The sequence below is a fragment of the Neolamprologus multifasciatus genome, chromosome 22 (assembly GCF_963576455.1).
Source record: "Neolamprologus multifasciatus chromosome 22, fNeoMul1.2, whole genome shotgun sequence".
Lineage (NCBI taxonomy): Eukaryota > Metazoa > Chordata > Actinopteri > Cichliformes > Cichlidae > Neolamprologus > Neolamprologus multifasciatus.
In genome coordinates this window covers 33,034,942-33,044,076 of record NC_140459.1, presented here as the reverse complement: position 1 = coordinate 33,044,076, position 9,135 = coordinate 33,034,942, and positions in this window count along the sequence as shown.

Genomic DNA, 9,135 nt, shown 5'->3' with positions numbered 1-9,135 from the left:
AAAAGCAATGTTTCGATCTATGACAAAATAAAAAACTTAATTATTTAAATAATTATAAATTGTAATCTAAATACAATTAAATAAAATGTACTTAATATTTCTTCGTAATTGTTAAGTGTAAAGTAGTTTCTTTTTCTTGATACTAATAAGTGTGTAGTACCTGAAATTTCTCAAGAAAATGTAATCAAGAAATGTGTGTGCAAATTGTTACGAAAATTTTTTTAATGTAGCAATACAATAGCCATTGCCTATTGCCATGTTGAATTCTCCACAAATAACCAGCTTCAATCACGGCTGTAGTTGTTTAACTGAAGTTATTGCCTTGGACAAAGGATTGTAAAATGATTCTTTAGTCAAACTTGCATATTCTTCAGTGGAATTGCAGCAGAAGACTATTGTCAGCTTAATCCCATGAACAGAAGCTCGAGGCAACATGATTCTTCCTTCCAAGGTCCAATGATCTGACATGGGGTGCCAACACTATTGCTACCCAAACAACCAACTGTGCTCACTGAATACCTCAGGCAGCAAAAACCCAAGAAGGAGGAAGAACCATCATGGAAGGACAGGCCCCTGCACTGTATGTACCACTAGCAGATAGAGGAAGTGGCTGACAGCCAGAAGTCTTACAAGTGGCTGGACAAAGCTGGACTGAAAGAACGCACAGAGGCACTAATCATGCCAGCACAGGAACAAGCTCTCAGCACAAAATCCATAGAGGCTTCGGTCTATGGGGTAAAGATGCCCCTGTGACAATCCAGCACATAACAGCAGGGTGTAAGATGCTAAGGCCGCATATCGTGATGTCCAGTGCCCACCCCGAAAGAAGCAGTAGGGAGGCCCCAGACAAAGCCCCCATGACCAAAAGGCAAGAGCGCCAGAAAAATCAGGCAACGGACAGTCAACCCCACCTGATGCTGTTTATCCTGGCACAAGCCAAGGAGAGGGCCCCAGGCACCTGGGAGACATCTGCTGCCACTTATAGGTGGTAAAATACATTTTTAGCTTTAACTAGCTTAACTAAAAATGTATTAGTAGGTTTATACTTATTTTTTTCTACACAAAAGTAATTTAATTTCTTCAGTTAATTACCCAGATGGAATAAAGCCTTAAGGCAAAGGACCCCAACACTAGCATCATGTAAAAAGGATAAAAAGTTGTAGTCATCAGGCATTTTTATCTAATGACAGAAATTTCACGCCATGTATATGCAGAACCTCAGCATCTCGACAACATTTTTGTTCCACATCATTAATCTGCAGTAGCTTCCTTAGTGAGAAAAACAAAATGGAATTAATTAGGGAGATGCAGGAAACCAAGTTGAGGAATTAATAAAACTTCATTCCTCGTTAATGGACACCAAACAAATGATGCCATTATTCTTTAAAAGGCAGGCTGGCTCAGTGCACTGGCTGCTCATTTCTGTCTCAATTACAATGCAGAGAGAACACCATTTTCTACCTTTCTGAAATTAGGTTTCAATGAGAAAATTTAATTAGGAATTACAGCTCAGTGAAAACAGCAATTGAAAACAAAGCCTCTCGTTTTCCCTTTGCAACTTTTCCATATAAATTCACATTAGTTTAGAAAACTGATTTTTTCTTTTCTTTTCACGAGCAAACTGGAACATGACAGCCTGGCATTATGGCATTATTAAGTGTGGAAGTGCTCATGGGAGGACTCCATTCACCTTATCTGATATCTGCCAATCTAGACAATTCAATGGGAGCATCAGTGATCTATTTCTGCTGTTATTATTTGATTCCTGAGAGCAGCACATGCTTACATCCAGCAGATGTAAGTAATGAAATGCACTTTAGCCTGAGGATGAAGATAATGCTCTCCCTGTGTGATTGTAACCATATGTCATCTACAAACACAACAGGGGCCGAACCCATTTGGTCACAGCACAGGCATGTTGCCGCTGTCCCCAAGGGCTGATTTTACTGTTAGTTAGCCACATGCATTGCATTTCTTCCTGTAAACAGGTTTAGTCTGGAAAAGCAGTGGAGGCACAAGTTTCGAGGGGTTAGCGGGGGTCAAGCAGCAGTGGAAGGAATCAATATGTGATGAGTCAGAGGGAGTAGAGAGCTTTCTTACCTGAGGATAGTAAGACCTTCCCTCTAATCTACTCAGGAAGAAAATTGCAGAGCTCAATTTAAGACCTAACCCATGAAATTAACACCTCCAGCTTTCTTTTCTAGTACCAAGAATGATTTCACAGAATGGGCAGGTTGTTTGAAACTTTTCAAAGTGAGAGAGACCCCTGACTTTATTTTGAGATTCACCTTATGTGCCTTCTTTTCCACAAGGGGGCTGAATGTGGCAGAAATGTAGTCAGCAGAGTGTTCAGATAAAATAGGCCCAATGTATTGTTCAGACAGAAAAATTTAGAGCAACAGACTATAGGAGTGACGCTTTGCTCTTTGGATAGATGATGATGTTCAGCAAAATATATTTAATTAGAATTATAATTTTTGTAATTGAAAATCTTCCACTTACACATTTGGTGTATAATATATGTAACAAAACAACTAGAAATTTATTTTTTAACCCCTACAAGCCCTTTCCGTGCAGATAATCAGGCTTTTGGCAAAGTCTGTACAGGTGTTTGTGCAGTTAATCCTGTTCCTCAGACAGACAACGGAATCACCATAAGAATAATTGGAAATTGTTGGGATAGTTGGGATCTGACATTTTTGTCTTTCCAAAGATTCTTTAGGGTTTAAAGGAAGTGTAGGGGGTAGTAGAGGAGGTCTTGATTCAGCGAGGAAGGTGCAGAAGGATGGGCAAGCAGGTGACAATGAAATGGCTCTGAAGGGCAGTACCAATGACCACCAGGTGAGTAATCATCTCAAGTGACAGAAACGGCATCCATCTAAGGTGGGTGGGTGCACATAGAGGTAGAGGCGGAGGCTGGCTGAGTTAAAACTGGAGACAAGAAAAAGAGATGTTGTCACACACGGAGAAAATTATTAACCGAACTGGTCTGTTTAGCAAACTGGTTAAGCTGATAATCGGCCAAAGACTGGGCAGTCACACTGGTTCGATTGAACAGCAGTTGATTGCAGTGTTGATTTGCAGGTAATCTGTGGAGGAGGAGAGACAGAGACTCCAGCTCCACCCCGGTGGATCCCTTATGTGTCAGAAGTATTGGAACAATTGAGAAGCATTTTCTCAAAACACAGTGCCTCTGTGACTTTCAAACCCCAAAACACAAAATTGGTCCACCCCAAGGATCGGGTCCCCCGGCACAAACAGAGTAATATAGTCTACGGTGGTAAGTACCAGGAGGATTGTCATGATTTATACATCGGGAAAACCAAACAACCTCTGGCTAAGCAGATGGCACCACACAGAAGAGCTACCTCGTCAGGCCAGGACTCTGCAGTCTATTTACACCTACAGGCCAGTGGACACTCTTTCAATGATGAGGATGTAACATCCTGACAGGGAGGAACGCTGGTTTGAGGGCGGAGTCAAGGAGGCCATTTACGTGAAAAGGGAAAGACCATCTCTGAATGGAGGAGGGGGCTTAAGGGTACATCTGTCACCATCTTCACCATCTTACAATGCTGTGATTGCAGCCATTTCCCAACTCTCTGTGAATAGGACTCATGGACATTGATCAGTGGGTTTTGGTCAGTGGTTGTTGATCAATGGTCATGAGAATTTGCATAATTATGATTAAGGAACTGACCTCACAGCCCATTGTTCCTTCAGTGGGCTGGTTTCAGTCATTATGCAAATGTACTGTTTATAAGATTGGGGAAACCTGCAGTCAGCTGAGACTGAAGAAGTCACTTGGATGAGTGACGAAACGTTTCTCCCAGAAAACGCTACGTCCAGATGAACAGAATCAACTTTTGGAGATTTATTTTCCTGGATGATTGAGAATGCATCAAGAAGAAAAGAATGGTGATTGAGATTGTGATTAAGGTTTACCAGTAAGGAAAACTAATGCAAATGTGTGTGTGAAATCTAGGAATAAAAGTGGCGCAAATAGGTGTTTGTAGGATAATGATTACTCACCTTTCTTGCCTGTGTCCTCTTCAAGGTGTTTGGGCAAACGTTTCCCTGGGGTCCAGACACCATTTAAAAGTTCCAGGAGAGACCATTGGTAACAAGAGTGTGGTGAATCTTGTTGTGCTTGGGTTTCTGGGTTTTTATAATATGGGGTTTGGTGTAACATTAAAGTGTGAACTATTTATTAATATGAAAATGTGAAATGTATTTATGTATTTATTTATTCTAATTGATATATTGTATACTGTGGTGGAAGGTTGGGATTTAAGAATTAACCTGAGAGTGGAATAATGGTTTAGTCTGTGACAGCTGAATATATTTAAGGCTGCCAGTTGTCATTAGAGTGTGGATTTTGTGCTGTGAAGAAGCTCAATGAGTTAATTGTTGTAAGGAGAGCTGTATAGCAAATAAATACTTTTGTTCCACTACACTTGCCTTGGTCCATCTCACTGTGTTTCCAGCCGCTAAGGGCCGCCCTGTTACACCACCCTACTGTTACTCATTTTATATTAAGATTTAAAAATCTAGTTGGTATTGGTATGGTGAGTATCCTTCAGTAATAGTAACAAATCACACAGCAATAGTACATTCATGTAGTTGTAAAAAGCATGATTATATATTAAGTAATCCAAAGTATTCAAACTTACATTACTCTCATTGAGTAACGTAACAGAATACGTTACAAAATACATTTTGGGGCATGTAATCTGTAATCTGTAGTGGTATACATTTTAAAAATACTCTTCCCAACACCGACTGTAATGTGTCAAGCAACCAGATATCTAGGTGCTTATCCGTTACATTCTCTCTGTTAAAGCTCCTCGCCAGTTCATATCTATCTGGAATTCTCAAAGTAATTCAGAGTGGTCAAGGCTCTAATTTTACATTTTGATTGTTTGTACAGGTTCACCAGGAACTTCATGTTAAACATAACAAATGCTTGGTTGGTGTTTGGTTTTAGTTAATAGTACTTTGAAGAATCTACAGCAGTGGTTCTTAACCTTGTTGGAGGTACCGAACCCCACCAGTTTCATATGCGCATTCACTGAACCCCTCTTTAGTGAAAAATAAAATGTGATTTTTTTCAAATTCAAGACATAGATATGTTTTTTATTGGTGCACAAAATGAGCCGTGCATGTCACGGTGGAGGCTCTGCCGAACCCCTGAGACCGACTCACCGAACCCCTAGGGTTTGATCGAACCCAGGTTAAGAACCACTGATCTACAGTAATGAATTGGCTACAGCTGCAGATCAGCTTTACCTCCTGCAAATTAGCACCCACTATTTGCATAATTCAGTCAAAACAGCTTGAAGAAATAAACTGCTACATTAACTAATGCAATGTGTCGCATAAAAAGACAACACAATAGTAAAACTATCCAATCATTACTATTACAGCAGTTAATGGAAAATTATATTTTGTGTTATATTATTATTTTATTTGGAAAACACCACATAGATTTAGAAAGCCAGCCTAAATACTCATGTATACCGTAGGGATTAGTAGGAGGCAAATTCATTCTATGTTCATTTTCTTCAAGTTCCTTGTGTGACCTGATAAGAGCTTTTTCATGCTCAGCAATACAATCCGTTCTACTAACAAACTACTTTTACACAACAGTCGTTTGAGAAATATTAACATGGTTAATAACAGTGACAACATACTTTGATCATACAGCTGAAGCTTGAAACTTCCAGTTTGTCTATTTAGCAGAGAATAACCCTGTATAAACTATAGTATTAATAAACCCTCAGTGTTATTATTCAGTGCTTCATTTATTATTTGGTTTTTACACTGGTCTTTAAACCATCTACAGGCTGACAAAATGAAAAGGTTCACCTCACATTATTCAAAGGCAAACCACCTGCCTTTGATAACTGGAGCCACGCTACTCCACAAATCTCTGATAAAATTCTGCTGGCACACCCTGATTTTGTGGATGGACTTTCAGAGCATAGAGCACTAATTAGCATGACAATGACATCATTAATAGATCCTCAATATAGCTGATTGCTTAATTAGGATGAGCAGGCGATAAAGGTGAAGACTAAATAAAGAGTCCCATGTCCCTAGCTGGTACTGTCAATATAAAGCCATCATTGGTGATTCAATCAAAGGTTCATCACATGGTACATTTAAAACAGCCTCTAACACTACCATCCAAGGCCAACTGATGGCTCATTATCCTGCAGCTGAAAATTGCCGCCATCCTGAACAGAATTTCAATTATGCACTTCTTAAAACACTCACCAGATTAAAGATGTTACAAAAGGCCACTCACTGCAATCAGGCTGACTGATTAGCTTTTCATATATTGGATGAAAACTCTGCTTCTAAATGCAATACTTTTTTCCTATGACTCGTAAGCTGATCATTTTGTGTGCTCTACCTGTTTCATATTTTTTTCAAAGTAGTGAATAATTTAAATAATGAATGAACAATACTAAAGTAACATTCCATTGAAACACTGCTTGTAAAACACACTTTCGACACACTAGTTTCATTCTTTATCATTCCTAAAACACGGCATGTGTGAACAGTGTAAAAACCTTTACAGTGATGAAGAGGACACTTATATGTCCAGAAAATCTGTGGATATTGTGCCTGTTAACATCTAGAATACTGTCGTGGTCTCAGTGTTTTGTGTAGTGTTGTAGGGTTTATGTTTCTTTGTTACTATTTGGATTTCTGTTTAGAGTTTTTTAAATTGTGTGTTTGTGAAAGGTTTGGATCCTTGCTTTGACTCTTTTATGATTGTGGTATATTGTGAGTGTTAGTTTGTGTGTTTCTGAGTTTGATTTCTCATAATATCTCATGATTTGTCCAGTAAGGAGTTTGTGGTTCATGTTTTTGTTTTCACATTGGTAGCACTTACTAGTTTTACACGCCTCTGTGTTTTCCTAGATCTAGTTCCTGCCTTTCCTTCCTTTGTGATTGCCAACTGCTCTGATTGTTTTCACCTGCAGATAATTGTTTCCTTCTGCATTCTGCTCTCACCTATGCCGTGTTCCCCTGATTAGTGATTTGTCTACATATAGTATTTTCTTTTCCTTTTAGGCCTGAAGCAAGTACATTATATCCAGAGTATCCTTCTATTATCTGGATTCAGTTACACTAACACTGGCAGTCAGAAGAAGCAGCCATTACTTATGTATAAAGCAAGGTTTTGTGAAACACTGAAATGTTTGAAGCAATTTTGTCAGAAATGCATCAAGGTTATAAATAATCTGACACTGATATAAACAGTATCAACAGTAACACTTTTGTTCTAATAAGATCTTGATAACACTACTCTGTGGAGAATATGAGGCACACAGGCATTACACAGATCTAAACAATGCTTTTATATATACAGTGAGGAACATGAGTAATTGAACACCCTGTGATTTTGCAAGTTCTCCCACTTTGAAATCACGGAGAGGTCTGAAATTCATAATGTAGGTGCATTCCCACTGTGAGAGACAGCATTTAAAAAATAATTCAGGAAATCATATTGTATGATTCTTAACCCTTGGATGCACAACCTACCAACACCTACACTCTTCCACAAGTGGGGTCAAAAATGACCCCAAATAGAAACAATGCATTTTGCTATAAACTCGGTTGTTATTCTTCAAAATCTTTAAAACAAAGAGTTGTTATATTTTCATATTTGAATTATTCCTCATAAAACATGTTTGTGACATGAGGCCTTTTGCATTTATATTTATTTTTTCATTAATTTTAAGAAATTGCAGTTTTTGTATCACTTGTATCACTTTTGTATGCTTGCTCTGCATATACTGCAGAAGCTGGGTCTTCCCTCTGAAAGGCACAAGTTGTTCATCCACTGTAACACAATCACTAGGGATGAATTTCTGCCTGCAGTTGACCAGGAACAGGCCCCATATGTAGCGGAAAGCTGCCATGTGGTTTGTTTTCAGTCGGTAGGCTCTGGTCCTCTTGTCATCAAAGTACAAGAAACGGCGAATATCTTTAAATCTTTGAATTGACATAGTGGCCTTGAACAATGGGTTATGCAGAGGACTCCCAAAAAACACGCTTTCTGGTACATCCCAGTTCTTCTCACTTCCTGCAAGAATGGTCAATCAAATGAAGGCCAGGAGCTTATGTTTGATTACATTTTTCCACTCTTTTCCCCTGTCTGTCTACTCTTTGTGCCTCCATGTTTGTGCGTGTCAGCACCTCTTCTATTAAATTATCAGGCATGAACATCTTCCATGCATTTACTGGGGAGAAAGTACTAAACCCAGGTGCAAGCCCTGGCCGACTAATTCAGAATATTGTGGCTAGAGCAGTAAGATATCTAATATTAATATCTATTTCCTCTTCAGAAGACTCATCAGAGGACTCCTCTGTATCTGACTGGCCTTGTTCAGGGGGCGGGGGGGAAGGAAAGGGGACAATAGTCTGTGTCCTCTATGTCTGAGATGTCAGATTCTGAATCAGTGCCTCCGATGGGCTCTTCATCCCATCCGTCCGGGATCATTTATAGGGCAAGGTCCACAGGGATCCTAGCTGGCCTCATAGCAGCCATGTTACTTTAAATATTAAAAAAAAAATCAGAAAGGACAATGTTTGAAATGCACAGGAAACTATAAACAGGGCTGCACATAAATGGTCCACAGGTGCGCATTTGCTGTCAAAATAAAAGACGCATACCAGATAAGAAGTTGGAACGCTCGTTTGCGTACATAAGATGTTCTGGAGGAGGACAGACATTTGTTCAGAACTCTTAAAGATGTCGAAGAAGCAAGCTCCGTAAGCAATTACTTTGGTGTTCCTCCACCGCAAAAGAAGCGTGTATTCTCTGAATTTCCGGGAATACTTTTATTTTGACAGCGAATGCACACTTGCGGACCACTTATGTGCAGCCCTGACAATAAATCATGTATGTTACTGTGTAAAAATTAATTCTTGATCCATCAGAAGTGTAAGTGGGGCAGTCAGAGTTGCTAAGAATTAACATTTCATAGAAGATTCCATAGGAACTGCTTGGGGTCATTTTTGACCCCACTTGTGGAAGAGTGGGGTAGTGATACAAAAACAGCATTTTCTTTAAATTAATGCAAAAAATAAATAAAAATGCAAATGGCCTCATGTTAC